Here is a 9,301-nt window from a genome sequence, read left to right as displayed (position 1 = left end):
GCCAAGCCAAAAAGCATAGGCTCCCTACTGGGCAGCAGGTGTCTAGAAGCTCTCAGGATCCCTTGGAGCTGCTGTGGGCCCAGAGGAGGGTGGGGCTACAGGACTTTAGGGCAGGCTCTGCGGCTTCTGTCCCTGCTTCACCCAGAGCAGCTCAGATTTTCTCTCTTTTCTATCCTGGGCTCTTGGTAACAACTCATTGAAAAAGGTTGGGACTTCCTCTGCTTATTATTATTATTTTTTAAAGGGTTGAAATCCACTGTGTAGACAACAGTGAGGAGTCAAAGTCTTGAAACCAAAAAAGTGACCCGATTGAGTGTCTATTTTAGAAAGCTCACTCTGGTAGTAGGGTAGAAGATGAATTGAGATGAGGAGTAGGGGGAGGGGAAACCAGAGAAAGGGGGCCAGTTAGGAGGTTGGTCAGTAAGCAGGGCAAGCAGGAGGAAGTGAGTGTAAACCTGGACAGTGGCAAGGGGATGGGAAGACATGGAGGCGAGGTGCAGATCAGTGGTCAAGGGACCACGACCTGATGGTGGATTCCATCTGGAGAAAGAGGGTTTCTAACCCAGGCGCCTGGGCAGATGTGAGTGTTAATGACAAGAGCCCTCAATCTAAGTGACCTTGAGAACAGTAATCTGGGAAATCAGGTGAAAGAAGCTGTAATAAAAGTGAATACCGCACAGAACAGCAAACAAATGTCTGGAAGAGGCTGACGAAACTGGGAAGAGAAATCTTTTGCTCTGAGGGGCCTGGTGATAAGGCACCTGCTTGGCGCACAGCTGCTGGAGGAGGACAGATGCTTTTCACCTGCATCTTTAGCATCTGATTAACACCCCTGGGAAGATGAAAAGCTGGGACGCCTTCGTCAGCTCTTCCACTGGGCAATGAAAGAGATGTTTTGTAAATGTTAAACTGCCAAGCATTCCCTTGATACTAAGAACAATTAGCCTTCTTTCCATTTGGCAGGAAAATCCTCACTGTATTTGACTGGAGGCTTCAGTATTTAGACCTTCTGCCAAATGAAGACCTGGGTCTCTTTTCCGCATTTGTTGAAGACTTGGAAAATACAGCAAAATATGCTCTGGCCCCATAATTTGAATTGACCTATGGAATAGAGATGTGTTTTGGGCCCTTCTTCAGAATGACTATTAGTGGTAGTGACTTCAGATTTAATCTCTTGGCACAAAGCACCTGGTTCTTGGATGGGCCAAAGGGGAGAAATAAGCTAGAGTTTCTCCATACAATATCGCAGCTGGTAGCCACACGTGGGTATGAGAATTTGAACATGGGTAGTTCCAATTGTCATGTGCTGTAACTATAAAATACACACTGGTTTTAAAAACTTACTATAGAAAAGTTAAATATGTCAATGCTTTTTAAAATATCGATGACTTGTTAAGAGGGGTTGGTTTTAAACACAATAGACTAAATAAAATATATTATCAAAGTTGATTTCACGTTACTTGTTTTAACCCCACTCCAGTACTCTTGCCTGGAAAATCCCATTGACAGAGGAGCCTGGTAGGCTGCAGTCCATGGGGTCACTAAGAGTCAGACATGACTGAGCGACTTCACTTTCACTTTTCACTTTATGCATTGGAGAAGGAAATGGCAACCCACTCCAGTATTCTTGCCTGGAGAATCCCAGGGACAGGGGAGCCTGGTGGGCTGCCGTCTATGGGGTCGCACAGAGTCAGACACGATTGAAGCGACTGAGCAGAGCAGCAGTCAATTTAAAATTATATGTAAATATATATCATGTTATATTTCTATTGGACAACAGTGCTCTGGATAATTGAGGTTCCCCAATATTCATGTTGTAAGTGAAAGCTTTCAATATCTGGGTAATTTTTATTTTATGTAAATGCATTGCTTTGAGAAGAAGGGTTTAAGATGGTGGCATAGGAAGACCCTTAACTCACCTCCTCCCATGGACACAACAAACTGACAGCTACACGTGGATGATCTTTCCCTGAAAAAGACCTGAGAACTAGATAAACAGTGCCTTGACAACAAAAGATAGAGATGCACTGAGACATAGAAGCAGAGACACAGTCTCGTCCAGGACTCTACCCCAGAAACAGTGACCCACATTTGGGTGCTGTGCTTAGTTGCTCAGTCATGTCCGACTCTTTGTGACTCCATGGACCGTAGCCCACGCGGCTCCTGTGTCCATGGGGATTCTCCAAGCAAGAAGACTGGAGTAGGTTGCCATACCCTCCTCCAAGGGATCTTCCCAACCCAGGGATCAAACCCAGGTCTCCTGCATTGAGGGAAGATTCTTTACCATTTGAGCCACTAGGGAAGCCCAAGAATACTGGAACTGGTAGACTAATCCTTTTCCAGGGGATCTTCCCGACCCAGGAATCAAACCAGGGCCTCATCTGCATTGCAGACGGATTATTTACCACCTGAACTGCCAGGGAAGCACAGTTGAGATGGATGCCAAAAAGCACAGAACTTTCCCTCAAAGAGTGGAAGGATTGAATCCCGTGTGAGACATCCTAACCTTTGGGTCCAGCACCAGAAAGATAAGCCCCCCAAATCAGTGAGAATTAAGTCAAGGAGAGCCGTAGAACTATCTGTTCCCACAGAAGCGACCAGAAAACCCTCTTAAGGGCTTAAATGCAGATGTATTTGCACTGAGATCCAGGGCAAAAGCAGCAGGAAGCCAAAGAATTGGCAAAAGGCACCTAGATCATAAGGGAGGAAGACTCACTTACTGACTTTACAGTGGCTTCCAGAGAGATGAGAACCTGCTGGGACTTTGTCGGGGATGGGCATGCTGGTGGGCACCACTTTTAGAATTTCATCCTAACTTGCTGGTGACCACCAGTTTTGGTGCCCCCCCTCTAGCCTGTTAGCACCAGAAGACACGCTCTACCCACTCCACAAGGCAACCCAGCTGGGTGTGCCTTACCCAGTCTGCATAGCAGCGGTGCCACAACTGGGATAGCCAAATGCACTGTGCCCTGCCTTCCCCATGCTGCGGTCATGCTGCAACCAAGCCAGGTGAGCACCCCGGGCCCCTAACCTTTCCACGCAGCAGCTGAGATCCCACCACAGCTGGCGGATGCACACAGCCTACACGAGGGCCATCCCTGGAGCACCTGGCTCTAGTATTCAGGGAAGACTGTGCTTCTGGGCCCCCAAAATCATCTCCTACACAAGAACACTCCTTGAAAACTGGGAGAAGAAGGTGTCTTTCTTGATACCTATAGACAAACACAGATAGTCAGGCAAGATGAGGAGACAGAGCAATCTGTTCCAAATCAAAGAACAAGACACAACCCCAGAAAAAGACATTAATGAAATGAAGATAAGCACCTTATCTGATAAATAGTTCAAAGTGATGATCATAAAAATGCTCACCAAACTTGGAAGAAGAATGGATGAACATAGCAGAACTTCAATAGAGATATAAAATATAAGAAAGTGCCAATCAGAAATTAAAACGGAACTGAAAACTATACTCAAAGGGTTCCACAGCAGACCAGATGAAGTAGAAGAATGAATCAGTGAGTTAGAAGACAAAGCAATGAAAATTATCCAGACAGAGCAGCAAAATGAAAAAGAATTTTAGAAAGTGAAGATAACTTAAGTAACCTCTGGTTCAGCATCATGTAGAATAATATTTGCATTATAGTGGTCTCAGAAAGAGAAGACAGAGAAGCCTGGAGAGATTATTTGAAGAAATAATGGTTGAAAACTGCCTTAATCTGGGGAAAGAAATAGATATCCAGGTCCAGGAAACCCAGAGAGTTCCAAGTAAGATAAGCCCAAGGAAAATCAGACTGAGACACATTATAGTTAAAATTGTAAAAATTAAGGGTAAAGAGAGAATCTTAAAGGCAACAAGAAAAAAATGTTATTATGTAGAAGAGAAACCCCATAAAGCTATTTTAGTAGATTTTTCAACAGAAACTTCATGGGCCAGAAGAGAGTGGCATGAAATATTCAAGGTGCTGAAAGGAAACAATTTCCAGACAATCATTCTCAACCTGACAAGATTATCATTCAGAATTGGAGGAAAGATTGAGTTTTCCAGATAAGGAAAAGCTAAAGGTGTTCATCATCATGAAACTGGCCCCACAAGGAACATTAAGGGGAATTCTGTAAGCTGGAAAACAAAGGCACTAATTAATAGTAAGAAAACAACAAAGGTAAAAATCTCGACTCTGTGTGACCCCATAGACGGCAGCCCATCAGGCTCCCCTGTCCCTGGGATTATCCAGGCAAGAATACTGGAGTGGGTTGCCATTTCCTTCTCCAATGCATGAAAGTGAAAAGTGAAAGTGAAGTCACTCAGTCATGTCTGACTCTTAGTGACCCCATGGACTGCAGCCTACCAGGCTCCTCCATCAATGGGATTTTCCAGGCAAGAGTACTGGAGTGGGGTGCCATTGCCTTCTCTGAAATTATCTCACTAAGAAAGTAAATACACAGGAAAGGTAGCAGATCAACCACTCAAAAAGCAGGTATGAACATTGAAAGACAAAAGTAGTAAAATTAACTAAAATATAATAATCGGTTAAGGGAAGCATAAAATAAAAAGATGGAAAATATATGAAAACATGGTGGCGGATGTAAAAATATAAAGCTCTGGAATGTGTTCAAAGTTAAGTTTCTATCAATTTAAAAGAGATTGCTATATACATAGGATGTTATATGTGAACCTCACAGTAACCACAAGGGAAAACTTAAAGCAAATCTACAAAAGAAATTCAGAAAATAATCTTGAACAAGAAGGAATGCTTCTAAACTCACTTTACTGTATAAGGCTAGCACTACCTGATACCAAAACCAACTAATGTCATCACAAAAAAAGAAAATTACAGGCCAGTATCCGTGATAAATACAGATGGAAAAATCCTCAACAAAATATTAAGAAATCAAATTCAATAATCCATTAAAAGGATCATATACCCCATGATCAAGTGGGGTTTCTTCTAGAGATACAAGGATGATTCAACATCTGCAACTCAAAGTCAGCAGGATATACTACCTTAACAAAATGAAAGATAAAAATCATATGATCATCTCAATAGATACAGAAAAAATATTTAATAAAATTCAATATCTAATTATGACCAAAAAATCTCTTGACAAAATGGATATAGAGGGAATATACCTTAATAAAGGACATATATGATAGACTTGGAGACAACATCATATTCAGTGATTAAAAGCTGAGAGCTATTCCTCTAAGATCAAGAACAAGACAAGGATGTCCACTCTACCAATTTTATTCAATATAGGCGCTCCTAGCCACAGTAACTAGGCAAGACAAATAACTAAAAGGCATCCAAATCAGAAAGTAAGAAGTAAAACTGTTATTATTTGCAGATGATATAATGCTATATACAGAAAACACTAAAGACCCTACCAAAAAACCTATTAGAACTAATAAATGAATTCAGCTAAGTTTCAAGATACAAAATCAATATACAGAAGTCTGTGGCATTTCTATCAGAAAGATAAATCAAGAAAAAAAACCCTATTTACAATTGTATCAGTAAGGATAAAATACCTAGGAAGAAATTTAACCAAGGAGATAAAATACTTGTACACTGAAAATTATGAGACTCTTATGAAAGAAATTTAAGAAGACACAAATAAATGGAGAGATATACTGTGTTCATGGACTGGAATAATTAATATTGTTAAAATGTCCATATTATCCAAAGCAATCTACAGGCTCAGTACAGTATCTATCAAAATTCCAGTGGCATAACTCACAGAACTAGAACAAATAATTCTAAAATTTGTGCAGAGTCAGAAAAGATCCTAAATAGCCAAAATAATCTTGATGAAGAATGAAGCTGGAGGTATCATGATCCCTGATTGCAAACTATGGTACAAAGCTTGATAATCAAAACGATAGGTACTGGCACAAAAACAGACATGCTGATGAATGGAACAGAATTGACAGCCCCAGAAATAAACCTACACATATAAGAATAATTGACTTATGACAAAGGTGTGAAGAACACGCAATGGAGAAAGAACAGTCTCTTTGGTAAAAAGTGTTGAGAAAACTGGATGGCTACATGGTAAAGAATGAAGCTAGACCACTATCTTACACCAAACACGAAAATCAACTCAATTTATAAAGACTTGAATGTAAGGCCTGGAACAGTAAAATTCTTAGAAGAAAAAATAGGCAATAACCTCACTGTCATCAGTCTTTGCAGTGTTTTGTGGACCTGACTCCAAAGGCAAGAGAAACAAAAGTAAAAATAAGCAAATGGGACGACATCAAATTAAAAAGCTTCTTCACAGTGAAGAAAACCATAATCAAAACAAAAACCAGCTTACTGGATGGGAGAAAATATTTGCAAATCATGTATCTGATAAGGAGGTAATACACAAAATCTATAAAGAACTCATAAAATTTAATAATAACAAAACAACCCAGCTAAAAAATGGGAAGAGGAACTGAATAGCTGCATTTCTAAAGAAGACATACAGATGGTCAACAGGCATAAGAAAAGATGTTCAGCAGTACCAATTATTATGGAGCGGCAAATCAAAACCACAATGAGATATCACCTCATACATGTTAGAATGGTTAGTATCAAAAAGACAAGAAGTAAATGTGTTGGTGGAAATGTAAATTGGTGCAGCCACTATGGAAAACTTTATTGAGATTCTTCAAAAAATTAAGAAGAGAACTACTATACAATCCAGCAATTCCACTTGAGTGTTTATTCAAAGAAAATGAAAACACTAATTCAAAACCATATATGCACTTCTGTGTTCATTGCAGCATTATTAAGATGTAAAAGCAACCTAAGTGTCCATCCGTGGATGAATGGATAAAGAAGATGTGGTAGCATACCTGATGGACTATGACCCAGGCATGAAAAGGAATGAAATCTTGCCATTTGTGGCAATATGGATGAACCATGAGACTGTTATACTAAGTGAAATAAGTCAGAGAAAAAAGACAAATACCATATGGTCTTGCATGCTAGGAAATCGCATCAGTCATGTTCAACTCTTTGTGACCCTATGAACTATTCATGGGATTAATAGTTCATGGGATTATTATTCATGGGATAATGAATAATATCCCATGACTCCTCTATTCATGGGATTCCTCAGGCAAGAATCCTGGAGTGGGTTGTCATTTCCTTCTCCCGCCATATGATTTTACTCATCTATGTTAATAGAACCTAAAACAAAACCAAATGAAACAAATGAACAAATTCATAGAAACAGAGAGAACAGATCAGTGGTTACCAGAGGGGAAGGAGGTTGGCATGCGAGCGAAGGGGTGAAGAGGGTCAATTTTATGGTGTCAAAGGCAGTGTATACAGATGTTGGACTATGATGTTGTACACTTGACACTAGATAATAAAAAAAATATTGCCTAGAAATTACCATTTCTAAGAAGAAGATGTTTTGGGTCAAAACGTTTTTTTCTCAATGGCTGGATAATAGGGTAAATTATTACATTTCAGAATTTAGCTTTGCAGTACAATTTCACAGGAATTCAGCTCTTTCACGCCCCACCCCCACTTTTTCCTTACTACACAGGATGCCCCAAAGCAACAATATCTGAGAACACAGAATAGGCCATAGTCTACATGTGCCTATGAGATATGGATTCATTGAAAACACCAGACCTACAAAACAGTGGAAAAAAAATTTACACGAACACCCAGGGCAGTGAATGAAAAGCTTATGTTAATGCAGTTCTCAGAATGAAAATTGTAGCTTATAAACTTCCTTTTAAAAAACAAAGGAAGAAAATGGAACTATGAACATTAAGTTCAATCATTTACCCACAATGCAAATATTCCATGTGTATGAGAGTAGATATGTGTAGAAACTAGGGCTGACCCATATTAAGTTGGAGCCTTGGAGTATTGTTCTAAGTGCTTTATGTGTAAACTCTGCCACAAAAATGTGAAGTTTTAGGGGGCTGAGGGTGCCTTCCCTGCTGATAACATCAGCAAAGAAGTGAATGTACAAATATTACAATACATGCAGAGTCAACACTCACAGCAACCATCCGTCACCAGACTTGTATTGTAGACCTATCTCCCCTCACTTAGACTTATCAGAAAAACAAATTTCCTTTGAAGTCAAAAACGCCAGGCTCAATTTTAGTAAAACAGAGAACGATAAAACAGAACTTACAAAGAAACCACACATTTTTAAAAGCTTCAACAAAGCACACTTTAAAATATTTTTAATACAATATATTGAGGATGAAGAAGAAACTCCAAATTGGGTAAGTTACTAAAGCGCAACTATTTTTTTTCCAAATTTCCACTGGGAAAGCCTCTTCCTATGTTTAACTTTACAAACTATTTGTGATAACATTTCAAAGATACATACCTTATGGTGAGGTTGTGTGTTCCTGTGTTACTGATGAGTGGTAAAGTAACTGTATCCCGTTATCACACTAAAAGAGAACTCTGTTTCAGTTCTCAGAGAACTTATTTTGAGTCCTTCCTCCTTCATAAGAACTGATTTATTACCATCTCCTGCTTTTAACTGTATTAAGGTTTCAAATGTGAAAAACATCACAATTCTAAGATGAAGCAAATCTAGAATAAAAATAATATTTGTGCATTTGCTTCCTTGCTGATGTTATCAGCAGGGAAGGCACCCTCAGTCCCCTAAAATTCCAGCTACCACATCCAGCAGGCTGATCCTCCTGTGGATATCATATGGTGTTCTTTCCACTTAAAGCCATCCCCACCAGGACTGGAGTAGAAACTCGGCAACCACAGGTGGCTTTGTCTGTGTGCTTAGCAAACTTCTGTCTGCAGGAACCTTACAAAGCTGCCTTTGTCTGCCTGCCTGGTTCTCTGCGTGGCCCCAGTTCAAGGCAAAGTTATGAACTGTTCTCCCTTCTGCATGGAATGGGTCTCCTTCTTCAAGTCTCAGTTCAAAGGAAGCCTTCCCTGACCACCCTGACCAGATGAAACCTCTACTATGCCCTCTCACAGCCCCTTAGAGCCCCAGCCCCTCTTCCTGGTGGTATGTGTCCATTGCAGGGCTATGCTTGGCAGCTCTGTGATTAACAAAGACCTCCACCGGAAAGTTCCATGAGAGAATGGGCTTGCCTGCCTTTGTTACTCTTCTTCATTAATGTTTCTCCAGTCCCTGGCACAGTGCCTGGCAGGTATAAGCACTTAACAGATATTTGTTGAATGAATGAAATAAATGGTTGACTGCATCGAAAGTTCAGTGTCTAACCACAGCTGAGCACCCATGGGTGAGTATCCATCTTTTTCTTTGTGTATATGCAACTCTTGCAGTAGAGATTTTAAATCTTCCTTACTTG

Source organism: Ovis canadensis, chromosome 12, assembly GCF_042477335.2.
Source record: "Ovis canadensis isolate MfBH-ARS-UI-01 breed Bighorn chromosome 12, ARS-UI_OviCan_v2, whole genome shotgun sequence".
Taxonomy (NCBI): domain Eukaryota; kingdom Metazoa; phylum Chordata; class Mammalia; order Artiodactyla; family Bovidae; genus Ovis; species Ovis canadensis.
Note: the sequence above shows the minus strand (reverse complement) of the source record.